Source organism: Rhinopithecus roxellana, chromosome 3 (assembly GCF_007565055.1).
Source record: "Rhinopithecus roxellana isolate Shanxi Qingling chromosome 3, ASM756505v1, whole genome shotgun sequence".
NCBI lineage: Eukaryota > Metazoa > Chordata > Mammalia > Primates > Cercopithecidae > Rhinopithecus > Rhinopithecus roxellana.
The window spans coordinates 98434124-98461867 of record NC_044551.1 but is presented as its reverse complement, the minus strand read 5'-3'; the positions used below and the strand labels follow the sequence as shown (position 1 = coordinate 98461867).

At 41.4% G+C, this 27744-nt stretch overlaps 1 long non-coding RNA gene across 1 annotated transcript; it reads left to right on the top strand.

Moving 5' to 3' along the window:
* Positions 1–1532: 1532 nt before the first annotated feature.
* On the top strand, positions 1533–22823 carry LOC115896550. Its single transcript, XR_004056466.1, has 3 exons — positions 1533–1977; positions 15811–15860; positions 22462–22823. It is a non-coding gene; the product is annotated as an uncharacterized LOC115896550 (long non-coding RNA).
* The last annotated feature ends 4921 nt before the right edge of the window (positions 22824–27744 follow it).

Genomic DNA, 27744 nt, shown 5'->3' with positions numbered 1-27744 from the left:
AGTTGGTTTCCTTTTGACGTGACCTATTTAGTCTTTAGTAGCTTCTTGAATTCTTGCATTTCAAGATGTCCCAGACTCATCTCGTACATTTCAGATTCCATACAGATTCCCCAAAAGGTGACTTACTGAGCCAAAAGGAATAACTATTTTTTTTTTTTTGAGACGGAGTCTCGCTCTGTCGCCCAGGCTGGAGTGCAGTGGCCGGATCTCTGCTCACTGCAAGCTCTGCCTCCCGGGTTTACGCCATTCTCCTGCCTCAGCCTCCCAAGTAGCTGGGACTACAGGTGCCCGCCACCTCGCCCAGCTAGTTTTTGTATTTTTTTTAGTAGAGACGGGGTTTCACCGTGTTAGCCAAGATGGTCTCGATCTCCTGACCTCGTGATCCGACCGTCTGGGCCTCCCAAGGGAATAACTATTTTTAAGGTAGTTTGACATAGTGGAAGGGTATGGTCTTTGGAGGTAGGTAGGTTAGGGTTAGAGTCTCAGCTCCATTGCTTATGAGCTCTGGGGTTTAGAAAAGCCTTAACCTCCCAAAATGATGATAATAGGAACTCCTATTAGGAAGAGAAAGGTAATAACAGAAAATTATTTTACTCTAGTGTAAGTGGAAAAAGCAGAGTTCACAATGATATAAAATGCGTAAAGAAACTATTGTGATCAAATATGCTACAGTGTTAATGATGGCATCATCTGATGGTGGGAATACAGGTTATGTTTCTCTTTTTTAATGCCTTATACTGTATTTTTCTACATAACAAAGAATAGAAATAAAAAGATAAGTTTATTCAAAGAAAAATAAGCCTCTACTGTAAATCCTATAGTGATGATTAAAATTCATTTAAGATATGATTCATGGCATATGCTTTTTGTATCTCTCATGGTCAATTGAATCCACTTTTCCTTTAACAAAATTTAATGCAAATTCTGTAATAAAGAAAAATATTGATGTAAGTGTACTCTGCCATCTGGTTCCTTTCTCTATGCCATGCCATATTGATTTCAATAGACCAGGTCAAAGCTGAGTGTTTCCTGCTTTCAAGGTTGACCTCCAAAGGCCTCCTACTGTTTCGCCTCCTTGCTCCCTGGGGAGAGCTGCTAAGTCTTTCGTTGACAGCTGAAGGCAGGATAAAATAAAATCTCCATTTGACATGCTTATAAATCATTTTTCCTATGGGACAAGATTGTTGGTGTTGGGTGCTCACTGAAAATCATCTTATTGATCAGAAAACTAAGCCAATTGATTCTTTATTCACTTGAGGATTCAGATTGACTAATCAAAGATGAATTCATCTTGTAATCTTTTAAAACTATGATAAATGATTAAAAAAACTTTTGTGGAAGATGTCTGCAGCAGTTTCTAATCTAAGATTCAATCTGATTTTCAGAAATGATATTTTGATCTTGGGGTTGAAGGTCATAATTTCCTCTTTAAAATGGACATTAAAATTCAGCACTGCATTTGGAGTACAAGGAAGGGTGATGATCACAGATAAGTTTTTCTTATTTTTTTTTCTATTTGTATATATCTTATTTCAAAAGAGAATTCTTGCTTTTAATTTTGGATACAGTGTAGGCTAAGTCCAACATTGTGGCATCTTGACTGCGGCGGCCTGTTGGATTAATCCTGAACAGTAAATTGCCTTTGGCAGGTCTTCAGGTAGCTGTGTAAGAAGCAACAAGGAAAACAAAGGGTCCTGGTAATTGCAAACAACTGGTAAGGGTTGTTTTCTTTTTCTTTTCCTTCATGTTCTTCCTAATTGATGTGCTGATTTGGATATGAACCTACAGATGAGTCAAACCTAAGCATTCAGCATCGGGAGCGCTGTCACTAAACGTGTAGCCTCATTCAACAACACATCCTTATCAAGCACTTGCAGGTACTCCGTTGAATGTTAGAAATGCATTGATGGTGGAGACATAGCACCGGCTCACAGGGACCTTCCAGCCTAGGCCGCAGGATTGGACGTATGCACTTTGGTAGGTAAGAGAATAGCAGAGGCTTCACCAAGTATGATGTGGGAAGTGGGATGAGTGATGGTGGGGAGCCATTCCTCTGGGTGGTGTTTTAGTCAGGGTTCTCAGAGAAATGGAATCAACAGTATGTCTTTCTCTCTCCCTCTTTCACTCTTTCTTGCTCTCTGTCTTCCTTTTTCTCTCTTGAGATTTATTTTTAGAAATTGGCTTATGCAAGCGTGGGGCTGGCAAGTCTAACAACTGCAGGGCAGGTCAGCAGGCTGGGATCCCAGGGAAGAGATGAGGCTGCAGTCTCTAGTCTGAAGCCTGCGCAGAGGCAGAATTTCCTCTTTCTCAGAGGATCTCAGGCTTTTTCTCCAAAGTCCTTCAACTGACTGGATGAGGCCACCCCCATTAGGGAGGGTACATTAGCTTTCCTTAAAGTCTACTGATGCAAATGTTTATCTCATCTACACACTGCCTTCACAGCAACAACTAGAGGGATATTTGACCATGCATCTGGGCACCATAGCCCAGACAAACTGGTACATAAAAAATGACCACAGATGGAGAGAGGCTTCATGGGGGAAAGCTGGTTAGGAGACATAAAAATACTCAAAGCCTGAGAACAGGTCTTTAGCTGCTCCCAAAGTATCCAAATGGATGGTCCATCAGAAATTGGAAGCCATCCACTGGAAAGACCTTTTTCCCAGCAACAGGTACATGAGTATGTGTTGTGTGTTGAACAGGACTGAGCTCCCACCAGAGGATCCAAGGAATGGGATTGATTTAGTCCTGGCCTCACCATCTCCCTTAAAAATGCCAGCTTATTTCTCTGCATATTTGCCTTATTATTTTTTTCATTGTTCTCTGGAGATTTATGATTTTCAACTGTTTTTTTTTTTTTTTTTTTTTTTGAGATGGAGTGCAGTGGCATAATCCCAGCTCACTGCAACCTTTGCCTCCAGAGTTCAAGCGATTTTCCTGCCTCAGCCTCCTGCGCAGCTGGGATTACAGGTGTGCACCACCATGCCCAGCTGATTTTTTTGTGTTTTTAATAGAGATGAGGTTTCACCATGTTGGTGAGGCTGGTCTCAAACTGCTGACCTCAGGTGATCCACCCACCTCGGCCTCCCAAAGTGCTGGGATTACGGGTGTGAGCCACCGTGCCTGGCCCTTTAATTATTATTACTTTTTTAAAGAGAGAGATTTTGCTCTGTCACCCAGGCTGCAGTGCAGTGGTGAGATCACTGCTCACTGCAGACCCAACCCCCCAGGATCAAGTGATCCTCCCTCCTCAGCCTCCCTAGTAGGCTGGGACTGCAGGTCTGCATCATCATGCCTGGCTATTTTTTTTTTTTTTTTAAGAGAGAGAGTCTCTCTATGTTGCTCAGGCTGGACTTGAACTCCTGGGCTCAAGCAATCCTCCCACCTCAGCCTCCCAATGCACTGGGATTACATGTGTGAGCCACCATGCCTGGCCCCTTTCCCCCTTTAAAAATATAAACTAAATAAATAAATTAATAAATAATAAGCATTTTATCTATTTAAACATCAATATTTTTAATATTCTAATTACATACGGTTTACTTCTTGAATATGCAGTTCACTCCTATGACATAAATTCAGGATTCAAAAGGATATACAGTGAAAGTAATTCTCTCTCTCACTCCTGACTTCAAGCCACCTAAAGTGTTTCCCCAGAGGCAGCAACTATGATCAGATTGTTAATTTTGTTTTAGAGATATTCTATGATATATAAACAACTGAGTATAAATACTTAAAAAATGTACAATAACATCTTGATTTTTTTCACTTAAAATATTTTGAAGATTGTTCCTCTTGAATCTTGTTAAAGCTGCCTTATTTTTTATGGCTTTGTAATATTTCGTTGTGCAAATATACCGTAATTTATTTAGTCAATCCTCGTCTAGATTGTTGCAGGCTTATGCTAGTAAGACAATACGGACATAAATATCCTTGAACACACACTTTCCCCCACAAACCCCATTTTTTAGGATATATTCCTAGAAGTAGGATTGCCAGGTCAAAGGGGATGTTCATTTGAGATTCTGACATACTAGCAGATTGTTCTCCATAGAGGCCATGCCAATTTACACAGCTACCGCTGATCATTTTCAGCTCCAACTTTCAAATTTTAGAATACAACATCACATGGCATTTTTTCCAAGGATAGTGACGGGATTTTGGCTGATTCATTCTCTCCTTTTCCCTCATGGCCCTGGTGGCTGATCACAAGGATTTGGAAGTCAGCCGCCTGTGAATAGTCTGAGAAAAGAGAACAAAGTGAAGGCAACTTGTCCATAGAGGCACTGACCACAGAGATTCACCTTATTACTCCCTGGACCTGGTTTAAATATAAAAATGTGGGTCTCCTCTTTGTGACTTGCCCATGTTCACTCAGCTCATACACAGGTGTCAGGAGTAGAACTTGAACTCTGCTCCAGAGCATTCTTGTGACCCTGGAGGTCTTAGATTTGTAAGCATGCCTGCGTGAGCTAAGCCATGCGCATCAGTTTAAGACAGCACCTGGTACACAGCAAGCACTCAGCAGGGTCACTTATTGTAGTCCTCCCTCATTAGGAGACAGGTGTGGAATGAGTGAGGCAGGAGGTGCTGGAGGGGATTCGTAGTCTGGATGTTGCTGGGGCTGGGGGCTGAAGCATCGGAGATGGTTTGGTTGACCTCCCCAGTCTCTCCAGCTGTGGAACTCAAACAGCTCCAGCTAGGAAGCTGTGTTTGAGTCATGGGGGCAGATGAGCATTTTTCTTAATTGAGCAGGAGCTAATGAGAGCTGTATTTCTTTGAATCTGCCCATTGGATGAGAACAAACGTTAATGATCACTGAGCTGGAAAGGCCAGATACAATTTACCAAATGAGAGAGCATCTTCCCCCATCAGTTATAAAACAGTGTGCAGAGGACCGGGGCATATTTTCCAACAGCAAAAGTCCATCAGCTAGCTACAGTGTTAAATGCAGAGCGAAGGGCCCATAAACTGGCAGCCACGTGTGAAGCAATTAGATGTGGCACTGCCCCCACAGCCACGTTCCAGCAGCTGCCTCTGTTGGAGCTTTCAAGGCTCAGCAACTTGTAGGATGACAGAGGAATAATAATGCGCTGGTTTTCTTTGCGGACACAAAGCAGGCTGCATTGGGGGAACTCCTCTCTCCTGATTGTGGGAAGATTCAGAAGACATCCTCACCCGGGTCTTGAGGGAGGGGCAGAGCTAAGTTCTCCCTGGGTGGCACCTCTGACCAGCTCCCTCTGCCAAAACAGACTCCGTAATCTGCTGATGGCCAAAATGAAGGACATTAGACACGCCTGGTGAGAAACCCAGACTCCAGTAGAAGTGATAGCGGTCTGGCTGGCTTCCTCTCCTTCTGTTTTTAAAAGGGAAACCATCTCACTATGTTGCTTAGGCTGGCCTCAAACTTCTAGGCTTATGTGATTCTCCTTCCTCGGCCTCCCAAGGAGCTGGGACTACAGGCACTTGTCACTGTGTCCAGCTTCCTTGTTTTTAATGGTGCACGTAATCTACCATTTCACATTTTACATCTCCCATTCCACCAAGTGCCCAGTTTTTTTACTCTATCTTGGTAGCTCAGAGAGTGTTCCTAAGTCACTGGGGCTCAGTGAGGTTGGTGGTCATTTGACTAGGTTAGCTTGATTAATTCCTTCCCTTAAATGCCCATAATTTGAGGTATTAAGGATATTGACATAAGGCGAGAAGAGAACTGGTCAGGGTAATGTCTGGGCATGGAGGAAGAATGGAGGCAGAACATTACGGGGTTTCTCTTTCTCTTTTTTCTGACTATCTCCTTCGAGAGCTTGGAGCATGAGTGAGTCCCATCGACTGGCATTTTTAAGGGAGGTGGTGAGGCCAGGACTAAACCAATCCCATTCCTTGGATCCTCTGGTGGGAGCTCGGTCCTTCCGTTCAACACACAGCACATATTCATGTACCTGTTGCTGGGGAAAAGATCTTTCCAGTGGATGGCTTCCTAATTTCTGATGGGCCATCAATTTGGATATGGACCTGGGTGTGTGGTGTGTCTGAGTGGGCGGCACCTTCTCACCAGGAGCAAGCCTGACTGCCCTGTTTACTCCATGCTCCTGGCCAAGGGGCCACTGCCGTCCCTGCCCCAAGGCCTCTGTGAGATCCTCCTCCACTCCACATCCTGAAAGCTGCTTGCCTTCAGGGTCCTAATGATGCCAAGAATCCTCTGAAGTTTCTGGGAAGAGTGGTTTTGAAAGGGACGAGGGGCTCCTGTGTTACCCAGGCACCGGGAGCATGGTCGTCTGTGTGGCCGAGGCAGCATTGCTTAGTGTTTGAGTTGACCATCTCTCCTAGAATCTTGGTTCCACCTCTTACTCTGTGTCTTTGGGAGAACTACTTACCTTCTCTGTGCCTTGGTTTCCATATCTGTAAAATATGGATAATAAAAGTACCTACTATTATTATGTCATGAAAATTAAGTGACAGCATGTATGTAAAGTGTTTAGAAAGGTGCCTTCATTGCCTTCTGTAGAAGGAGACCCCCTCTCCCGCCACCACAGCTGCCCAGTCTTTAACATTGCTACTTCATGTTCTTATGTGACATCTTTCTAGGACTCAAATCTGGTCTGGGTGGGATGGGGTGGGGCAGGGAGGAAGGGGGAGGACAGCTGCCAGGTTGTCTCAGGCTCAGCCTCCTTTCTTTCCTTTGCGCACATGACTTTCCTCTCCTCATTCTGACACCAAAAACATTGATCAGTTCCCAAGCATATCAGTGTATGGACCTGGGTGCCCACAGGGTCACAGCTCTGCAAACTGCATGTGTGAATCCAGCGGGGTCTTGCTGGGCCCCTCTGAACTATCCCTGCAGGCCCATTTTATATCCATTGCAGCCTTTTGTGGCTTTCTCACCCACCAAAGCCCTCCTGCCATCTAAAACTAGTGCCTTGCATTGGAATTTCTCTCCCAGGCATGTTGTCATGATCACCAAAATTACTCCCAAGCATTTGCAGATATTCTCAGTGCTACAGTCAGTTTTCTGCCGGACACTGTCAGGCCCAGTCCAGTATTTATCAGCTATGCCTCAAAAGACTGTTTCCTTCCAGAAGACCTGTGTACGGGCAACACCGGTTTGTCCCTGAGTATTGAGTGACATTATGATTTGCGTGTCCCTCAGTGTTGAGTGGCATTAGGATCCTTGCATGTCCCTCAGTGTTGAGTGGCATTAGGATCTTTGCATGTCCCTCAGTGTTGTGTGGCATCAGGATCCTTGCGTGTCCCTCAGTGTTGAGTGGCATTATGATATGCATGTCCCTCAGTGTTGAGTGACATTATGATCCTTGCGTGTCCCTCAGTGTTGGGTGGCATTAGGATCCTTGTATGTCCTTCAGTGTTGAGTGACATTAGGATCCTTGTGTGTCCCTCAGTGTTGGGTGGCATCAGGATCCTTGCAGCTGCAGAGCTCCTCAATCTCCTTCTGTCTAGGACAGCATGGGCACTTTTGTCCTCTCTGTGCCCTGTTTTGACCCTGCGCATCTGCCCTGGTAAATGGAGGTGAGGACTATGACTGATTTGCCGTTATTTATGGGAGGTGGATGTCAGTTATAATAATTTACTTTTTTATTAAGCCATCGTTGCTCCCTTCTGCTTCATCTTCAAATGAGGCGCCCCTCTTTTATCTTTCCCTTTGACTTGTAGCTTCTCCCCTGCCTTTCCTTTCCTTTTACATTAAAATATTTATTGTTCATTCATTTCATAGTATGTGTTTGTACTCTTAGTATCAGCTGAATGAAACTGTTCAGCAAATAAAAATGGTCAATAATTTAAACATATACATTTACTAAATATAACTTTTATTTTAAAAATAGAAGTTTTTTAAAACTTATTAACTGAGCACTCCCTTTAAAGGATTGAGTCCTACAGTTTGGAGAAACGCACTGCTACCTCTGTTTTTGCATCTCTCTCCCTTCCTCTCCCCCTCCCTTTCTCTCTCTCTCTCTCTCTCACACACACACAGTGAATAATTGATGGTAATCAGAAATCTGTGACTTTTTTCAGCTGAACTGGGGTTTATAGCATAGAGATAAAAATATGGGCTATGATGATCCAAATTTTGGGACTGACTGCACTCACTAGTAATATGCATCTGGGAAACCCACTAGGTCACTCTCAGCCCCACTTTCCTCATCTTTAAAATGAAGACATTTGGCTTCTGATTCTGTAAAGTCCCATCCACCCCTTATATTCCACAGCTCTCTGGGTTCTGAAGACCAGGGCTCCAATTCACAATGTCCATTAGTCCAGGAGCCACAAAGGCAAGTGCTTATTTGCATAGAAATAGAATGCTAATCGGGTGCAGACAAAGCTCATCCGAATCAAGACGGCTGTCAGGGCAACACCCTTCTGAGGGTGCCCAGACAAGGCGAGCAGAAGCAGGAGAAATTAAATTTAGCTGGAGTAGTGGAGTGCTATCGGTTATCGGCGGCCCCAGGCACGTTAAATGGCATCTGGCTTCTGAGTGCTTAGCAGGGGAGCTCTTATCGCTCCAGTCCTGGAATTTGGAACCATTATCTGTTAGAGCAGAGGGATTAGAAATAATGTCTGGGCCTGTCAGCGGTGAACAGTCAGCCACATGGTGCCGTTTATTGCTGGTGGAAAAGGAGTCTTGGCCGAGCGAAGCCAGGGGGCTGAGGTAGGGAGATTCCGAATCACCAGCAGATGACCAAGGTCACTCGGGAAAGTCTGGCCGACTTCTCTGTAGCTAAATTTTCATCTTCATTTTGTGAAGAGTTATCATCTGACTCTTGTTATTAGAATAAAATGCAATAAGGTGGCAACAGCCCTTTGGAAAATTATAAATACCCTTGACATGAGTTTGAACAGTGCAGGTCCACTTAGATGTGAATTTTCTTCCACCTCTGTTATCCATGAGAGAGCAAGACCAGCCTCTCCTCTGCCCTCCTCTTCTTGCTCAGCTGACTCAAGGTGAAGACGACAAGGATGAAGCCCTTGAGGATGATCCACTTCTACTTAACGAATAGGACATAGATTTTCTTTTCTGTGTGGTTGTCTCAATAACATTTTATTTTCTCTAGCTTATTGTCAAGAATGCAGTAGATAATACATGTAAAGTACAAAATATGTGGTTAACTGACTGGTTGTGTTACTGGTAAGGCTTTGATCAACAGTAGGCTATTAGTTAAGTTTTTGGTGAGTTAAAAGTTATACATGGATTTTCTAGTGCACAGAGGGTCAGCCTCTTAGCCCCCATGTTGTTCAACGGTCAGTTGTGGTGTGAAAGTTGTCATAACAAAAATGGAGTCCCTTGTGTCAAAGCCTAGCAAATGGAGCTGGGGAAGACCATGGAGAGCTATCTTGTACAATTTTCCTGATAATGGGAACTATCACAAGAAATGTTTTCAAACTGCAGCTTACTACATGAGTCACTCAAGGCAAATTAGCAGCACAAAGACAGCTAGCCACTTATACAAGAACCCTTGCTTGTTTCAAAGACTGTCTCACAAGCCCAGTTCAAAACTACAAGGGCTTAACCATAACTCCAAGATTACAAGTCCGACCTAGCAACTACTGACACTTGTCAATAAGAATTTGCCAGCTCTTGTTAGATGACGCCAACACCAACGAGCTTTCTTTCAAAACAACTTCTATACCCTCCTCTCTCCCCAGTAAAACTCTAACTTTCCTTTGTTTTCTGGACATGCCAGAGACCACCCTGGTCTCTGTATCTGTCCAAAATTGTAATCCTATTTCTTTGGTCATTCCTAAATAAATCTTTTTTGCTTGGAGACTCACCTCTATGTATTTTTATTTCAAGTTGACAGTACGATCCATACCAATAATCAATTTTCAGGCAACCAATACTCAGCATTTATTATATACTTGATACTGAGAATGGTAATAATAGCCAAGACTTATTAAGCACTTATTAGGTAGATGCTTTGTAAGTACCATCATTATCCCCATTGGGGAGTTTAGAAAACAGAGGCAAAGTACTTTGCCTGAGATCATAGCTGTTGCATGGCTGGGCTGAGGCTCCAATTCACTCTAGAACCTGCAATCTTAACCATAATTATACATGCTCTTTAATAATAATCATGGCCTTATTTAGAAATAAATCCAGTCTTTTACGTAATATATATTTCACTTATTTGAGATATTATAATCTTGATATATATTTTAGTTAATAAAGAATAAGCACATTTTCATGTATTTAAAAATTGCTCCTTGACACAATCAAAGGGTACATGTTATAATGAAAGGAATTACTACAATCTAAATAGAAAGACAAACTTAGTTTCTTTCTATTACAAATAATTTTAAAAGGAAAATTTGACTTTAATTTGTATCATTTCTCAAAAGTGAAATTATTGTGTAAAAGAGTGTGTATGTTTATTTTAAAATTGAAAAATTACAGTCCAGATTTCTTCTTTTTTGAGATGGAGTCTTGCTCTGTCACCCAGGTTGGAGTGCAATGGTGTGATCTTGGCTCATTGCAATGTCCGACTCCTGGGTTCAAGCTATTCTCCTGCCTCAGCCTCCTGAGTAACCGGGATTACAGGCATCAGCCACCATGCCTGGCTAATTGTTGTATTTTTAGTAAGGATGAGGTTTCACCATGCTGGCTAGGCTGGTCTTGAACTCCTGACCTCAGGTGATCTACCTGTCTCGGCCTCCCAAAGTGCTGGGATTACAGGTGTGAGCCACCGTGCCTGGCCCCAAATTTCAAGTATATCTAAAAGTAGGGAGAACGATGTTATGAATCCAGTGTTTCCATCACCAGCTTCAGCAATTATCAACACCTAGCCAATCTTGTTTCATTTATTCCCTCCCCACAGAGCAATTATTTTAAAGCAAGTCCCAGATGGTATCTCATCTATAGAGATTCCATTTTGTCTTTCTAAAGGATTAAGACTCTTTTGTAAAAAACCTGCAATATCATTGTCACATCTAAAAAAATTAACAACAATTCTTTAATATTGCCAAACACCTTGTCAGCTTACATTTCTTTGATTGTATTATAAACAGTCATGTGCCATATAACGATGTTTCAGCTGATGACGGATCACATATATGATGGGTAGTACTATAAGATTATAATACCATATTTTGATTTACCATCATGTTACAATTTCCTACAGTATTCAGTACAGTAATATGCTGTGCAGATTTGCAGTCTAGGAGCAATAATAGGCCATACCATCTAGCCTAGGTGTATTGTAGGCTATCCTATCTAGGTTTGTGTAAATACACGCAATTATGTTTGCACAGTGACAAAATCTCCTAACAATTCATTTCTCAGAACATATTCCTGTTAAGCAACACATGACTGTATTTAAATTAGTATCCAAATAAGTTCTATACACTGTGATTGGTTAACAGGTTTTCTAGATCTCTTTCTACCTAGCCCACCTCCCTACCTCCCCTTCACCATTTTCTTCTTTTGAGGAAACTGGATCATTTTTTCTATGGAGTTCAACAGTTGCTAATTGCATCACTAAAGTACTTGATATGTTATTTTTTCCCTCATATTTCTTATAAATTGGTAATTACATCTAGAAATGACCAGACTCATATCCTCCAAGTTCAAGTCTTCTTAACCTCCAGAAATGTTATCCTGAAAAGTTGGAGGGTTCACTTTGCTTGAATAAACTTGCTAGGTATCCATATTGACAAATCAAACATGGTGGCTAAACTATGGAAAAATTCTGATTGGTTTGTGGGAGGACGACACACTCATCCAAACCACATGGACTGTGAATGGGGAGGGAGACGAATTATCAACAAAAATGGAAGGTTTTAAATAAAGATGATAGATCATAGTGTGCATGGATGCAAAAAGGACTAAACCAGAAAACGTGCACTACACTCACCTTGGAGTCTCAACTATAAATCTCATGTCTGAGGGATCAGCTGAGCATGGAAGAGGGAGCCTATTTCTGATGAAGAGAGGGTGTGGAACATGTAAATTTTGCAAATTTCAGCCGGAAAGAGCTTTAAAGAGCTCGGTCGGGTCTTCCATTAGAGAACATAGGAAACTGGAATCTCACAGAGGTTAAGTGACACGCCCAAGACCATATTCCTTATCAATTGTCGGGTTTGAAACAAGCTCACAGAGCAACCAGGACCAATTGAATGGGAATCTTTTGGTTCCTTCCTCTGATCATTGCCATTCTCATCTTAAGATAAATAATGGGCTGGGCGCGGTGGCTCACGCCTGTAATCCCAGCACTTTGGGAGGCCAAGGTGGGTGGATCACTGAGGTCAGGAGTTCAAGACCAGCCTGACCAACATGGAAAAGTCCCATCTCTACTAAAAATACAAAATTAGCTGGGCGTGGTGGTGCATGCCTGTAATCCCAGCTACTTGGGAGACTGAGGCAGGAGAATTGCTTGAACCCAGGAGGCGGAGGTTGCAGTGAGTCAAGATGGCCCATTGTACTCCAGCCTGGGCAACAAGAGCGAAACTCTGTCTCAAAAACAAAACAAAACAAAACAAAACAAAAAGATAAAAAAGATAAATAATGTAGTCCTGCTCAAAAATGAGGAAAGCCAAATGTTCTCATTGCGTATTTCCTTCTCATCTCATCACTTAGTCCACTAAGTAACCCTTTTCCTGCCAGGAAATCATATATAATGTTAGAAAAAAAAAAAAAAAAGGCAAACATGTATGTTTGTCTATGTATGTATGTGAGAGTGGTTTTTAATTGATATTCACCAGTTTTCTATATCTATGTACCAAAAGCTCAAATGCAATTTACTTTCATATCCTCTTGTCTATTTCACCCCCCAAAATAAACTGTTTATTAAACATTTTTCATTTCATGTCCATCTTCCTTCAAGAGGACACACATACCCTCCAAATTTTCTCTTTACAGGGAAGTCTACCTTGATGCTAATATGGCCACTGCCCTGTCACTAACTAATTAAAAGAATCAGGTGATTTTTGCTCTGATTGGCTTGTTGGTGTAATGAGCAACATTTATGAAAAATTCCAAGTATTTTTCCATCTCATTTGTATTTTTCTCCCCTTTTGTTCTTTGTTCATATTTATTTGGCATCTCCCAGAATTTCCCAAGGATTGGAGGCACAAAGCAGGCAGGTCTCAGCATCACATCAGCCATCTCTGGGTGGGGGAGAGTTGGGGTAGGTAAGAAAAGGGAAAAGTGTCTGGTGCAGAAGACACTTTGAGGATGATTTTTCATATAATTGTTTCACAGAGTATCCTGTGCAGGTTGTTCAGAGAAGCATCTAATTGTATCAAGGAACTCTCGGGTGGAAAGGTGCTGATATAAGGTTCTGCCCCAAGTTAAAATGCATTGTTTTATGGAAGTAAAAAATAAAAAAATGAAAAGCAGTCCCTGACATCTGGGAGCCTTATACCCCTAGCTGGACCTCAGTGTTATTGCAAGCTGACCTGGAGCTCATAGCTGGGCCCTGTTCTTCTCCTGCTCACATAAACAAGCTCACAGAGCAACCAGGACCAACCAAGGTCACTCTGAGACCGTGATGAAGTGAGACAAAGCAAGGCCATGTGCAACCCATAAAATACCAAACATCCCCCTCTCTCAGCTAAAATGAGTGACTGCTGTTTCTTTATCAATTACAGTTTTATCCTTGCTCTAGTGTACCCTCACCATGGAAAGATTAATATACCAAATAACAGGATTCTCCCCACATTCTGGCAGCATCCAATCTAAACCAAGCTCCCACTTCCTTAGACCTTCTCCCTGCCAGTGATCTAACCAAAGCCCCAGTCCTATGTTAGGCTCCTTCTAACACCCTCTTTGTGGTTCCTCCTGGAGAACACTCTTCCTTGCTGCAATGAATAATAAACCCAGTTTCAATGATGGAGTGTTTCTGATAGGCTTTGGCTGAAGGGTATTGACAGAGAGTAAATTTACAAACCATATCATTTTCTTTTCATTTAATCATTGACTAGTGACAACGAAAGGCAGATTTGAGACCATTCATTCCTTCGTTTTCTTTTTTGTTTTACTTTGCTTTATTACCAACAGCAGAACTCTTTTTTTAGACAAAATCTTAAGTCGTATCCCAATATAGGAAGCAGATGAAACGGAAACTGCTCTGCCACAAACATGGCAGTCCTGGGCCCCATCAGCTTGGGTCCTTATGCCTATTCCCACAGTGGCCTGAAGGCACTTCTACTTGGTAGAGGGATCCATGTAGAAATCACTGGTCTAGCCTAAATTCCTTACAATCTGGATTAGACATCCAAGATCCAGCTTTGCGAGTTCCTCAAAGTCACCCTGCTTTTTAGGGGAACATCTTAGGTGAAGATTCTGGTTTCCTGACTCCCAGGCCACGGCCAGAATTCTGCAAGAGTCCTTTCTCTGTTCACAGGAGTTCAGGGCCAGCTCACCAGCTCCAGTGACCTGTTGTGGATTGTTCATGTGGACATGGTTGTCTGACTCTCCCCAAAGATGCTCCCTGCATCAGGACTCTGGCCCCATCCAATGTCTAATACTTCTGCACTTTCCATTTTCTACTTTCTTTTCCAATAGCCACAGTAATGACCATGGTGGTGCTGTGATTATCATATAACGATTCCCTTTAATGCATGCCTGTAGGGAAGAGTTTTACCAACTGTGGAATTAATACAAGGCTTAGAAATGGGATTCCCAGTGAAAAACATTTGGTCCTTTTGCTAACTCTAAATGAACTCTGAATACTTGAATCCTTGAGGTAAAAGCACTAGTAAGGAGAGGAAGATGAACTTGGAAGGTTCATGAAAAGAAGACCAAGAATCATGGCCTCAGAAAATAGCTTGAACAATGTCATTCTGCAGCAATGTGATGAGGTGTGAGTCTGCTTTATGCAGCATTTGCACTTACCAAGAAGAAATCATGTCTTTTCTTGCCTGGTGCACAGGAATGCTACACAGATACTAGAAAATGATCTACACTCCTTGAAAGAAAGGGACCATAGAAATCCAGGGGGAACATATAAAAACATTTTTTTGTGATGTTTTTCATGATGTTCCTCATATTCAGAAGGGATGTCTATTGTGGGTGACCGAAATGTCATATAAAGTGAGAAATGTTCTTGTTGGCCCCAGTTCAGTAGACAGGGTAAGCAGTCAGCCCTAATGAGGCAAGTGGGGCTGAGAGACAAAAAGGACCATGCTGAGTTTGTTCGGCGTCTAAGACAAGGATCCAGATGGAGACTGATGATCTGGCCAGACCTCTTCCACAGGAATTTAGGCTGGTTCCATTATTACAAGTCATATGTCTTTCTGGGTCAGGCCATGTCACAACTCAGGCTAGTTTTTAAAAAAATCACATTCTGACCTGTTCATAAACCACAGTGCAAAGTCATGACCCAGAAACCCCAGGAAAGGGATCTGTAAATAGATTTGCTCATCAGACCAATTGGAAAACAAACACCAATAAATTTATTTGTAAAAACATTATTAATATATACATTTTTATCCTTAAGTTGCCCCGTAAATAACAACTAACTGCCCTTTAGCACTTACCAAGTGTCAGGGAAGAGTGACCAGGGCTAGGAGTAGGTGAGATGAGGAAGGCACTTGTGTTGGGCACAAAATTTAAGGGGGCATCAACAAACTCAGTAATCAAGGTAAATAATATTTAGATGCAATATTTAAAAAAATCATCAAAGTCTGTCCCTCTTGTTATTGCCAATAAAGCTTTAGCCTCTGACTGATGCCTGTAAGTGCATCAATGCCTTCTGTTCTATGCTATTTCTATGCATTAACTCATTGTCTAATGAGTTTGGGCCAGCAGAGCAAAATCTTGTAGACTGGATGGCTTAAATAATAGATGTTCATTTCTTACAGTTTTGGAGGCTGAAAGTCCACCTTTGGGATGCCAGTCTGGTTGAGTTCAGGTAAGGGCTCTCTTTCTGGCTTATGGATGGCCACTTTCTCACTGTGTCCTCACATGGTGGAGAGTGAGCTCTGGTGTCTCTTCCTCTTATAAGGATGTTAATCTTATCATGGGGGCGCCTACTCTCATAACTTCATTTAAACCTAATTACCTCCTGAAGGCCCCAACTTCAAATACCATCACATTGAGGCTTAAGACTTCAATGTATATATTTAGGTCTTCAGCATACAAACATTCAGTCCATTAACACTCAATAAAACTTCAAATCATTCCAATGAAGTATTTACTAGCAACCTTTTTGCCTCTATCTTTGTCTGTCTCTTTCTTTCCTGTGTAAACACTTAGGCACAGAAATGTTAAATAACTTGCCAGAGTTTACACAGGTGACAAATGGTAGAAAAAGTGCTATGGTTTGAATATGTCTCCCAAAGTCCATGTGTTGAAAACTTAAATCTAACCAACAGTATTGAGATGTGGAATGTTTGAGAGGTTAAAGGTTTAAGAGGTGATTAAAGGTGAGGGAAGAGGTCTCATGAATGAACTAATGTCATTATCATGAAAATGGGTTTGTTATAAAAGTGAGTTCTCTTGCTTGCTTTCACATGCTTTTTTCACCATGGGATGCCTTCCACCATGTTATGATGCAGATGCAGCAAGAAGGCCCTCACCAGATGCAACCCCTAGATCTTGGACTTCCCACCCTCCAGAAATCATGAGCCCAATAAACTGCTATTGTTCATAAATTACCCAGTCTATGGTATTGTTATAGCAGCACAAAATGGACTAAGACAATCAAGATTTGAACTCAGTGACTGTGATCTTGGAGCCCTGCACTTTTATCCACTTTGCTATACTACATCTAAAGCAAAATAATGATAATTTCTCAAGAGAAATCTTGCCTTAGTGACAGACAGAACAGAGTAATGATTTCAAGGACAGTAGATGTCTTCCCATGATTGAATTTCCTATATGTAGACAGAAGGCCCCTGTAAAGAGAAAATACTCCATGGAAGATACTTCATGGGAGAGGGAGAGGATGATGGGGCACTTCTTGACCCTGAATCAACTAGTAGCCTCCGCTGCTTGACAGCACTTAGGTGACCTCTCTGCCTCAGAAGTAATGGTAGGCAGGAGAGGTAAGTTTTGAAGAAGCACAAGAATTAGAGAAGGGCAGGCACTGGAAACAGTCCTAAGATGCTGAAGTGCTTCAGGGGACTAAGGGAGCAAGACTGGGGGGGTCCCCGACCCCATAAAATTATCAGATACAGTTTTTGTGTGGGAGGGCAGAGAAGGACTAAGTGGAGCAAGTGAGGAGGGCCAGTGGGGTCCAGAAGGCTCCCTTCTCTTCTCCATAGAAGTAGCACTGCTGTGGAAGTTTGTAGAATTGCCAAACACTGTAATACCTTGCCCAATTTACACTAGTGTCAATGAGCATTAGACTTTCGAGCTAATTAGTTAGACTTTTGAGCTAACTTTTGAGCTGCCTACATATGTCAGCACCCTCTATCTGCGAATAATTCCTGTTTCCTCTCACTGCAGACTCAGAACATGCCCCACATCGTTTACACGACATTCTGGCAGCCCTATGCCAGAGGGCCTTGTCCAAGTTTGCACCATGATCCAGGGCCAGGGTTTGGACTTAAGCCCAGATTCTGACTTCCAAGTTTCTGCTTCAGCCATTACTTGCTAACACTCCTTGTTAATTTTCCTTATCCACAAATTTGCAGGCTTCACCAGCTCTAGATTGAAACTAATTTCTTTAATAGTTGGTGCCCTCATTCATTTTCTTTCAGTTTAACTGTCCTGTCTGGAAGCCCAGGTGAGCCTCAGACATGACTCAGTGTGCTTGGCAGACTCTTGCCACTATTAACCAGAAGGTGGGCTGTGAGTCCAGGCCCTGCCTACCACCTCCTTTCCTCTTTTCACTTTGACCTTGTTGTAGACTGATTGCGTCCCTCCAAATTTATCTGTTGGAACCCTAATCCCCAAGGTGATGGGGTGTGGAGGTGGAGCCTTTGGGAGGTGATTAGTTCATGAAGGTGGAGTCCTCATGAGTGAAATTAGTGCCCTTTGGGAAGTGGCCACAGAGTTAGTTCCCCCTCTTTTTGCCAGGTGAGGACACAGCAAGAAGCTGACTGTTGAAACCAGGGAGAGGATTCTCACCAGAACCTGATCATACTGGCACCCTGAACTCAGGCTTCCCAGCCTCCAGAACTTGGAGAAATATCTATCATTTAAGACCCCAATTAATGGTATTTTTGCTGTAGCAACCTGAGCTAAGGCAGACCTTTCAGGCCTTTATAGAATTTGTGTGTCTGTGCGGGATATGTACTTAAAAAGAGAATGCCTTCCCAGGTTTCTTTTGGTACCTAGAAAGATGTGAAGTGCTTTTGATGTCCTTAGATAGTGACCAAAAATGGTGAGGCCTGGGTATCTGGACCTTCACCTCTGAGATATGTCTGGATATGTAGAGACTACTGGAATGCTTTATGATTTCCGGTGCAATAGGAAGAGAGACCATCCAAGTTACAGGCAGGAAAAACGCTTCTGTTCTTCTCTTCATTCATTCCTGAGTCCCTGGGTCACCCAGTGTGGGCTGTTACTCACCACCCATTCTGTCCCTGCCTCAGCCCTGCAGCTGCTTCTTTCCTGGTGGATCCAGCTTCCCTCTAGGGACACACACTTGCTGGATATTCACTTTCCCAGACTTGCTTCAAGCTGGGACTTGTGTTTGTGGTCCAGTCCTGGCGGAGGGGAACACGAGGGGGAAAGGATGCTGTGTGTGTGTCTGCGTGGGGGTCTTAAAAAAAGGTTGACTTCCTAATGAAAAGGGAGCCACAGGGAGAGGCACCAGTCCGTGACTGTAAATGATGCCGGGATTTACAGCAGACATCTGATAGCCCTGAGAGTAGATATTACCACACCGGGAAGAGGAAGAGCAAAAAGACAGACAGAACCTGGATGTATCAATGAAATACCGCAGCAATTGAGCAATCACCCTTTCTCTGATCTTCTCGTTTTATATCTTTATTGCTTGAGCTATTTGAATTGGATATTTACTAACTTGCAACCGAAAACATCCAAATACCTGCTTACCCCCAACTTCCCTTGCGAACTCGTTATCCTTGGAGAGGTGCCCGAGGCAGCTCCTTTCTCACAACTGCTGACATAGTTTCTGGTTCACATTTCTTTTGGCACCAGGCTTACGAGCTGCATACACATACACACACATACATATACACACATACACACACAATGCCTTCATGCACTTCTTTTCAGGTCAGTGTGGGCATGTGTATGTGTGTCTGTGTGTGGTGTATTTTTAACTACACAGGGAATATGAATGAGAGGAACAGAGTATCAAAGTTTAAAGTGGCAGCGGCAAAGGCTGTCTCTGGGTCATGGAGGGTCTGGTAGTGAAAAAGGTGCTCCACTGTTGTGTGGGTGCAGCCTGTCGGCTCTATTGAGGAATTGCTCATGCTTTTCCCAAGGCACTTGCCAAGGGAGCATTTGCATTCCATTAACTCAGCACTTGCAGGAAAACCCAGAAGAGTCTGGATCTGCTTTTCAGGGTTAAAGATACCCGAATACTGGGTTCCTGCAAAGGGATGCAAGGCATTTATGGTGGATTCAGGAAAGGCGAACCAATACTCTGGATTTATATGGCTAACTGGAAGGACTGCTTGATGCTGTGCAAAGAACAGAAGTCTTGGGAGAAAGTAACCATGTAACCTTGGAGTTAAGAGCTAAGCATGGGACCACTAGACGTAGTCAGATATGAACCTTGGGTGTTAGGATATCAGATGTCTAAAGTTCAGAGGAGGGCATATGTAAGAGGCTGAGGTTGTTTTGACATATGGAAAAGCTGGGCTTGAGAGAGTTAAATGCAGAGGATGGGACAGTTTGGGAAGAGCAGAGCTGGGAGCAGGCTTGAGACACATGCAATGGGGAAGAAGAGGACTCAGTCAACTCCAGTGGGAGGAAAGTCACCAAGTTGGACTTCTAGAACATCACTGGTCATGCAGTGATTTGGCTGCAAGGAGAAGGCATTAGTCTAGGCCAGTTTTCCACACTGGGAAATAGAACTTGAACATGGCCCAAGCCTGATGACGTATCAGAATTCCTGGATTGAAAACTTCTGTAAAAAATGCACACGGACACTCCAATTCCCACCCTACTCACACCCTTAGATTCTGATACAGTTGTTTGAGAAATTCTAACTTAAATAGTCCTTGCAATTTATAGTTTTTGAAAGGTTTCTGGGTGATTCTGATGAGCAGACAGGTTTAGGAACTTCAGAAATAAGCAGTGTCAGTGTTGACAGAAAGGTGTAGAGCAGGTGGTAAATGAACTGAAGCTGAAAGGCAGTCAGGCCTCAAGGATCAGGGGTCAAGGATGTAAACTCCATTCCTGGTCAATGTAATTTCCCTAGAAATTACTGAAATACACAACTGTGGGCTGACATCAGCAATCCTGGGGAAATTATGAAATGTACTCATCATATGAGGTGTGTGCTGGTGTTCCTATTTTACACATGACCAAACTAAGGTTCAGAGAGGGTAACAGATTTGCTCAAGATCACAAGTCCGGTCAATGGTGGAATTGGGAAGTGGAATCAGGTGTTCATTCATCCAGTGACCATGGGAGAGTGACCTCAAAAGTCAATGAGGAACGATCTTGTGCACTCAGGAGAAACAGAAACTACAGAGAAGAAAAGAAAGAAAAGAAGAATACACTGGGCTTGATTAGAATGAGAGCAAGCAAGGCAGGGTATCTTTGTTAGTGTTGCTGTAACAAAATAACACAGACTGGGTCATTTATAAACAATGGAAACTTATTTCCCCACAGTGCTGGAGGCTGGAAAGTTCAAGGTCATGGTGCTGGCCTTTGGTGTCTGCTGAGGGCCTTCTTGCTGCATCTTCAGATGGTAGAAGAGAGAAAGGGCAAAGAGGGCCTAAGCTCATTCCCTCCAGACCTTTATAAGGCATTAACCCATTCATGAGAACAGAGCTCTTGTGATTTCATCACTTCCCAAATGGCCCCACCTCTTAATACCAACACAATAGGGATTACATTTCAACATGAGTTTTGGAAGGAACACATTCAAACCATAGTATAGCAGAAGGAGAGAATGTTATTACATATGAGAGAGAACTCTCTTATTTTCTTCATTTGGCTTCATTCATTCATGACATATTTATTATTATTTCCACAAATACAGTTTGTCCTTTCTCTGAGTTCCAGTTTCCCAACTGTGTGAACCCCTCTACCTCATCTTTCTCCAATGCCTTAAATGATCTCTTATTCTCAAACCCTTTTTATGACCACTTTCTTGTCACTTGGCTGGAGGTCATGTAATACGGCAGCTCTTTAGCCTTCTTTGTACATGCACTTCTTTTCAACTCAATACCTTGGGGCACTGAGAGAGTAAAGTGGGCCGTTGGCTTCTGAAAGGAGTTATGAATCACTTTGTGGGGATATTGGCTTCTTTCACTTTGTAAATAATGCCTCTTCAGCAGCCAAATATAGAAATGACCCATTTGTCTGGAAGTAGCCAAAACAAATCCATTACTAATTGGTTTTTATGATCCTTTTTGGATCTTTTGATACTTTGTGCTAAGAACTATAGGAACACTGAGGTCTCTAAAAGAGGAAAATTCAACATGTCAGTATATATTTACAAGAGCCAATGAGCCTTCAGAAGCATCTGCCTTTTTAACGATGAATAATGGGCATCCCAGGACAACGGTGTGCATGAGCTTTCCAAGGCAGGAGGAAAATGCCATTTGCTGTGGATAGTCCACAAAGCACTTTACGATCTTCTGTTGTTCAGTTTGAAGAGTAGGAAAAATAAACTCCATGCCGTCTTCTTTCTAGGGTTTGCCCATCAACAGCAAGAACTATGTTCTGCAGTAGACATTTTGGGCAGTGATATATTACGCCTTAAATTAAAGTAGCCATTAAAATATTATGCTAAGCATTTTCTTATTTATGAGACACTAATTTATTGTAAAGTAGTTTACTTTCTTCTATGGCTGAGTTTAATACGTTTCTTTCAGAAGAACCATAAAAAGCATGCTCGGAGAAAGGAGATTCTGTTGCTTTTTAAAATAAGCAATATAGCTGTCACCAGATGTTATGAAGATTGATTACTAATGCATCTTTAATGAAGATAATTTATTAGATAATAAGGGTTTTTTTCCCTCTAAATTTTCAGTAGGAGGAAATCACTGAGTTTTTCCATTTTAAATTAAAGGCTTTCTACAATTGGTTTTTCACTAAGCCTTAAAATGGATGATCAAATTCAATTATGTAGCAAACATGCTTAGGATGAAGCTTATGCTACTGTCTTATACTTTTATGTCTGCTTGAATACCAACAAACCTCCTGACAGCAAGAACCAAACAAGATGCATACCATGACCAAGGTGCCTAGTAGAATGCTATTGATGTATAATAGGTGCTCCATGAATATTTGTTGGATGAATAATGTCTTAAGCTGTTTTTCTTTCTGCAGAGTGTGCTTGTCCTAAGCTTGTATATCAGTGACGGATTGCTATGTAGCATTCACACTTCCTCATATCTCTCTTTGTTATCTTCCAGCAGCCAGGATGGGAGGCAGGAATCAGAGGCGAAGAATGAATTAGCCCAACTGTGTCCCTGTCTTCTTCACTGAAGGAGGTTGAAACTGTCTTGTCCTGGCAATGCCAAGTGGTCAGCCTGTGGTTCAGCTTCATAAGCTAGCCAGTGGGAAATTTCCTATTCAAGGTGGCTGAGAGCTCTAAGATGACCAAGGTGAAACTGTCACAGAAATTCTTCTTAAATTGTTGTGTCTAATGGCAAAAAATATAAGTTGAAGAATTGTCTCTGAGAAAGACTGGGACACATAGTCCAAAAGGATTATGGGCTGGGCATGGTGGCTCATGCCTGTAATCCCAGCACTTTGGGAGGCCGAGGCAGGCGGATCACCTGAGGTCAGGACTTCAAGACCAGCCTGACCAACGTGGTGAAACCTCGTCTCTACTGAAAATACAAAAATTAGCTGGGCGTGGTGATGCTACTTGGGAGGCTGAGGTAGGAGAATGGCATGAACCTAGGAGGCAGTGGTTGCAATGAGCCAAGATCATGCCACTACACTCCAGCCTGGGCCACTGAGTGAGACTCCATCTCCAAAAAAAAAAAAAAAAAAAAAAAAAAAAAAAAAAAAAAAACAAAACAAAAAAAAGGCATTATGAAAAGAAAAACTTTTCCCCTGAAGTCTCTTATTTTATCTGAAAAATGCAGATAAGTTTGCATTGCAAGCCATAATATACCTCTTTGTTAAAGAGGTTAGTCTCTAGTTGTTAGTCTCCATAAATGTAACAAAGATTTCAAATAATCTTGATTTCAACCAATGGAACTAATTGATTATGTCGTATCTAGACTACAAGGTTGTTTACACATATTTATACTCCCTCAGCTCCTCACCCATCTTTGTTAAATAGGTATATTATGATAAAATAAGCAAAGGAAAAGAGATATGTTATGATTATAAAGAGGTATATGTGATAAAATGAAACAAAGGAAATCAAACGTAAGTCTTTGGCTAATGTTGAGTTGAGTATAATTTCTGGAAAAGTAGACTGAGTTGGAAAGGACCAATGTTGAATATCACATTCAGAGCCCTTACTTAATGTTTTCTTCAGACTTGGGTTCACACTATTTTGGAAACATAGGCCCCCATAAACATGATGACAGTGTCTTCACTGCTTGCCAAGTTATATCAGGGTAGCCACCAAGGACAGATGCCTGAATGTGCCACAGAGCTGGCATGGTGCCACATTTTCAGCCATAGTCCCTAAAATCTTGAATAAGTGTCTCTTAGTGAGAAATTAAGCCATGTGGGTCCTGTGATGGTTAATTAAAAATTTTTTTTATTTCTATAGGTTTTTGGGGGAACAGGTGGTATTTGGTTACATGAGTAGATTCTTTAGTGATGATTTGTGAGATTTTGGTGCACCCCTCTGACAGTTAATTGTATGTGTCAACTTGGTTAGGCCATGGTATCCAGATAATTGGCCAAACATTGTTCGAGATGTTTCTGTGAAGTTTTTCTTGACATTTAAATCAGTAGATTTTGAGTAAATCTTATGACCTCTCACAAGCTGGGTGGGTGAGTATTATCCAATCAGTTGGCAGCCTTAAGAGAAAAACACTGGCGTCCCTGGGGTAGGAGGGAATTCTGTCAGCAGACAGCCTTCAGACTCGAACTACAATTGTTTCCTGGGTCTCCAGGCTGCCTGCCTATCCTGAAGATTTTGGACTTACCGGCCTCTATAATCACATGAGCCAGTTGCTTAAAATAAATCTCTCTATACACGTCAAATTGGTTCTATTTTTCCCACGAACCCTGACTCATACAGGTCATGTGGTGGACTGAGAATGGACCTTCCAGACCTGCTTCCAGGTGCCCCAGCCCTGATGGCCAGGGCTACTTGTATAATTTATTCCCTCTCCCGGAGTGTCCCCAAACAATAAGAATCTCACCCAGTTCCCTGGTAATGCAAGAGAATCAAATGATGCAATCTTTTCAGCACAGTAATTTTAAATTTTTTCCTCTAGCTTTACAAAAAACAGTATGTTCTCCAACATGGAAAGTGAGATTTTTCACATTTCATTTGCATATGGTATGACAACACCTTTTGAGGGAAAATATTTTGTAAGTTTTTTCTTTAAGCAGTTGGTAAAATCATTATCCTTGGAGATGTGTGATACATTTAAGGAGGTTAGACAAAAGCATTTAGAGTGGCTTTCAAGGACAATGGCCCTTGCTGTCTGTTTTGTTATCCTCAAGGTTAAAGAAGAGATGAAACAAAACATCTTTTGAACTAGGATACAAAAATGATTGCATCTGTGACTAAGATTTATGAACTGAGTGTGTGTAGTACATTAGTAGGTCCAGTTAATGAAAAGGCTAAAGGCAAGAGAGACAAAAGAGGATTAACAATTCTAGCTGTTAGTCTCCATAAATGTAACAACAAAGATTTCAAATAGTAGTAATTTCAACCAATGGAACTAATTGATTGTGTCCTGTCTAGACTTTACAAGGTTCTTGTTTACACATCTTTATATCCCCTTGGCTCCTCACCCAGTGCCCTGTACTAAGGAGATGATCAATAATAGTGGTTGACATAACGCCAGCAGCTTTAATTTGTACAAATTAATGAAAGAAAATGTGAGGTCTACTGTCACAGCTCCTTTGTGTGCTGTATGTACCCAAGTGAATGAGGCTAGTATGATATCAATGTCCTGGAAATGCGTTTAAACAAACACAAAAGTTTTCTTACTCTCCAGGCTGTTCTTTTCCATATAAAGCCACAGTGAAGCTTCATTTAATTAGCAAAATGTGAATAAGAAAAACATAACCAATTAAGAGGGTGAAACTAACCTAGGAGAGAGAGCATGAGATGAAAATATACACATGAACGTATTTGTTGCAGGAAGGGATACATGTCCACCATCAAGATAAGATTGGGGACCCAATAGGATTTTGGAGTAAAGGAAAGGAAGGAGTCTAAAATGACATGAAGGTTTCAAGCAATGCCCTGTTGGTCTTAAAAACTGCTTTGTTCTTTTGCTGGATAAGATGATAATTTATGTTTTAGTTATAATTAGTTTGGAGATTTAGTGGGGGTACTTGGGTTGGCACTAGCATTTGGAGAATGTACTCTTATTCTTTGACAAGAGAATTTGGGGATGTACAGAAAATAATTAGACTCAATAACAGATACAGTGTTCAGATTGTTCCGGAGCCCAGTCATACCTGTATCTATGCCCTAGGTTGTTTAGGTATAAAGTGGTAGGACACAGGGTGACACTGCAAAGAGTGCTTAATATCACTTAACTGTGATAAATATTCTATGTTGAAATCAGGAACAAGTCAAGAATGCCCATGTCATCACTTACACACAACATTATCCTGGAGGTTCTAGCCAATGGACAAAAGATTAGGGGAAAATTTACATATAAAAATTAGAAAAGAAGAAACAAAGACAAATTATTAGAATAAAATAGAATATTTAAACAAAAAATTAATTGCCCTTTTATATATCAGTAATAATTTAGAAAAGGAACATTTTAAATAATAAAAATAAAGGCATGAAGAACTAAAACTAATAAAATAATTCAAGACATTTATGGATCAATTTTTTAAACTTTATTTTAAAAATGTAATGACTTATATGTCATTAAAGAAGACACATAAATGGAGAGATATACCATATTTGTGGTTGCTCCTTCTTGGTAAATTGGTCTATGAATTTAATGCAATTCTTATCAAAATCCCAATAGCATTAGTCGTAGATCTGACAAGTTGGCTATAGAATTAAAGGAGGAACAATACAATAAGTAGTGCTAAGACACTGGTTGCTGTGTGAAAAAGAAAAGAAAATAGGAAAGTGCTTCACATCATATAAAAATCAATCTTCTTTGGGTTAAGAGTGAAAGTGTAGAAATCAAAATTAGAACTCTAGAAAACAAATTGAAGAATATCTTTATGAACTTGAGATAGGAGTGATATTTTTAAAAAGACACACCTAAAACAAAAGTTTGGTAAGTGGGCTATATTAATTACTTGAATTTCTTTTCATCAAAAGAGAAGTAAAAAATAAGTTATAATTATGTAAGGAAAATATATTTTAGACACACGTAATCTAATAAAGAATTCATACCTGGAATATATCTAGCAAATAATAAAAATATCACCAAAGAAAAAACTATCAAAAGAAAAATACTTGTCCTGTCTAAATATTTTTAGATACTGTGTAGGTAGACAGCAATGTCTGTCTAAATATTTCTATTTACCCAGTAGAAAGATGGGCAAAGGAAGAAATGGAAAGATAATTCATAGAAAAGGAAACAAAAATGATCAATAGGTTTATGAAAATATGGTCATTCTCATTAGCAATGAAGGAAATGTAATGCAATACGATACCTTCTATATTTCATCCACCAAACTTGCAAAAACTAGACTAACAATATCAGGGATTGTGAGAATATGGTCAATGGCATCATTCGTGCATTGATGGAGGCATACATTGGTCCAAACAAACTGGAAAACAATGTAGCATAATCTACTAAATTTGATGATGCACAACTTTTAAGACCTAACAATTCAACTAGCTATATATTCTCAAGAAAGAACTTGCTTATGTGCACAAGAGGACAAAAGTACATGTGTCTCCAGTTCAAAGCAATGTCTGTGATATGGTTTGGAGCTGTGACCCCACCAAATGTCATACTGAATGGTATAGTCCCCAGAATTGAAGGTGGGGTCTCATGGGAGGTGATTGGATCGTGGGGTGGCTTTCTCATGAATGGCTTAGCACCATCCCCCTTGGTACTATCCTTGTGACAGTGAGTGAGTTCTCACAAGATCTGGTTGTTTTAAAAGTGTGTAGCACTTCCTCTCCCTCCTCCTCGCTCTGATATTAAAAAGGGTTAGGAATATTGAAGCTTTTCTGGCTATTTGGAAATTATGTTTATGTTCTACTAGGTTCATGGACTTTAGGTTTCCATCACCTTTACTTTATTTTATTTTATTTTATTTTTTATTTATTTATTTATTTTTTTTTTTGAGACGGAGTCTCGCTCTGTCGCCCAGGCTGGAGTGCAGTGGCCGGATCTCAGCTCACTGCAAGCTCCGCCTCCCGGGTTCACGCCATTCTCCTGCCTCAGCCTCCCGAGTAGCTGGGACTACAGGCGCCCGCCACCTCGCCCGGCTAGTTTTTTGTATTTTTTTAGTAGAGACGGGGTTTCACCATGTTAGCCAGGATGGTCTCGATCTCCTGACCTCGTGATCCGCCCGCCTCGGCCTCCCAAAGTGCTGGGATTACAGGCTTGAGCCAC